At 32.5% G+C, this 2,508-nt stretch overlaps 2 non-coding genes across 2 annotated transcripts; both read left to right on the top strand.

The window, feature by feature from the left end:
• The first annotated feature begins 612 nt into the window (after positions 1-612).
• TRNAT-AGU lies at positions 613-686 on the top strand. Its single transcript has one exon. It is a non-coding gene; the product is annotated as a tRNA-Thr (tRNA).
• A 244-nt stretch (positions 687-930) lies between these two features.
• On the top strand, positions 931-1,004 carry TRNAT-AGU. Its single transcript has one exon. It is a non-coding gene; the product is annotated as a tRNA-Thr (tRNA).
• Positions 1,005-2,508: the final 1,504 nt, after the last annotated feature.

Genomic DNA, 2,508 nt, shown 5'->3' with positions numbered 1-2,508 from the left:
TATTGTTGATCCTGGATTGCTCCCCCAAGCTAACAAGAATTATTATTCTCTTATCGACATAAAGACAAGAGCTTAACCAATACCAATGAGATTTCAAGCATTGATTATGTTGTTTGAAAATTTTCCCCATATGCATAACTGATTTTAAAGTGTAAATATGGGAAAAGAACGATACATTCTTTGAATTTTTATTGTTTAGAACTTGAAAAGGTGGAGCAGAAAATTGGAAAAGAAAATCCATTTTATATACAAGCTGGTTTTGTGTTTCTGGTGATTAGATAAAATCGTTCCCTCCCTCGCAATACTAGAGAATAAAATTATGACTACAGTTTTTGCTTTTCCGAGAATGTATTTTCCTGGTTAGGGCATTATATTATCCTTTTTATTTATCAAAAAAGAAAAGGATTCTTTGTCAATTACCCTTCATTGGTTAAAAAATGAATCATTACTCTCACAATAACAACTTGACTCTTTTTTTTATTTGATAAGTAAAAAAAATAGAGGGGGCAACTAAAGTGTCTTCCCTACTTTAGTAGCATCCTACGAGAGCATTAGTTTTTGCTTCTTCGCGAATGTATTTTCTTGGTTAAGAAAAAGATTCATTGTTAAGAAGCTCTCATAGCTCAGTTGGTTAGAGCACCCGTTTAGTAAGCGGGAGGTCTTGAGTTCAACTCTCAATGAGAGCATTATATTATCCTTTTTATTTATCAAAAGAGAAAAGGATTCTTTGTTAATTACCCTTCATTGGTTAAAAAATGAATCATTACTCTCACAATAACAACTTGAATCTTTTTTTTTTTGATAAGTAAAAAGGATAGAAGGAGGCAACTAAAGTGTCTTCCCTACTTTAATAGCATCCTACGAGGGCATTAGTTTTTGCTTTTTCAAGAATGTATTTTCCTAGTTAAGAAAAAGATTCATTGTTAAGAAGCTCTCGTAGCTCAGTTGGTTAGAGCACCCGTTTAGTAAGCGGGAGGCCTTGAGTTCGACTCTCAATGAGAGCATTACATTATCTTTTTTATTTATCAAAAAAGAAAAGGATTCTTTGTCAATTACCCTTCATTGGTTAAAAAATGAATCATTACTCTCACAATAACAACTTGACTCTTTTTGTATTATTTGATAAGTAAAAAGGATAGAAGGGAGCAACTAAAGTGTCTTCCTTACTTTAGTAGCATCCTGCGAGGGCATTAGTGTGCATTGAGTTAGGGGTGTGGGGTTTTCCCCAAAGACTTCTCATTGCGAGATTCAAACTTGAGACCTTCACCCTCAAATCATTTGAAAGTAAGTCCATTGACCACTAAATCACCACCCTCAATGGTACACCGGTCTCTTTTAAAAAGAAAGTACTAAATGAATAATGAGAGTGGCATCTTGACCCATAAAGTATGACTTATTATAAGCAAACTGCAAAGCATAATTAAGTTGGTAAACAAATTTGAGTTTCCTTGTCAAATTTTGGAGGGGGGGGGGGGGGGGGGGAGTTGAGAAGTGCATCTATTATGAGATATGTATGTAATATTTTAATTAGATTTTCATTTTTCAAAAAAGAAAAGGATTCTTTGTCAATTACCCTTCATTGGTTAAAAAATGAATCATTACTCTCACAATAACAACTTGACTCTTTTTGTATTATTTGATAAGTAAAAAGGATAGAAGGGAGCAACTAAAGTGTCTTCCTTACTTTAGTAGCATCCTGCGAGGGCATTAGTGTGCATTGAGTTAGGGGTGTGGGGTTTTCCCCAAAGACTTCTCATTGCGAGATTCAAACTTGAGACCTTCACCCTCAAATCATTTGAAAGTAAGTCCATTGACCACTAAATCACCACCCTCAATGGTACACCGGTCTCTTTTAAAAAGAAAGTACTAAATGAATAATGAGAGTGGCATCTTGACCCATAAAGTATGACTTATTATAAGCAAACTGCAAAGCATAATTAAGTTGGTAAACAAGTATGAGTTTCCTTGTCCAATTTTGGAGGGGGGGGGGGGTGTGGAGTGGAGAAGTGCATCTATTATGAGATATGTATGTAATATTTTAATTAGATTTTTATTTTTCAAGAAGTGAATTGAAAGAAGGTTAGGTTAGGTATGTATTATATTAACTAGAATAACACTCATCATTTGAAAGGTCATTGGGTATTATACACTAAAGTGAGCATTTGGTCCAGTATAAGTGTGTGGCTACTTACAAGCTAGAACTTACAAAATGGTCTTTCCTTTGAACTCAACATCAAGTCTATTGAAACTAATTGAGAGTCCAAGTAAGATCCAAGAAAAAGATTTTTCTTTTATAAATGTCTTCATTCCTAGTATGATTTTCAATAAACACTATATTGGAGAGTTTTCTAATAGAATCAAGTCAAATGGAATTAGTAAATTATTATAAAAAAAAAAAAAAATGAATGTAATACTTTTCATTCACACTATATTGGAGAGTTTTTTTTTTTTTTTTTTTTTTTTTTTTTTTTTTTTTTTTTTTTTTTTTTTTTTTTTTTTTTTTTCAAT

This window comes from Quercus lobata, chromosome 5 (assembly GCF_001633185.2).
Source record: "Quercus lobata isolate SW786 chromosome 5, ValleyOak3.0 Primary Assembly, whole genome shotgun sequence".
In the NCBI taxonomy this organism is placed as follows: domain Eukaryota; kingdom Viridiplantae; phylum Streptophyta; class Magnoliopsida; order Fagales; family Fagaceae; genus Quercus; species Quercus lobata.
This window is presented reverse-complemented; position numbering and strand designations above follow the sequence as displayed.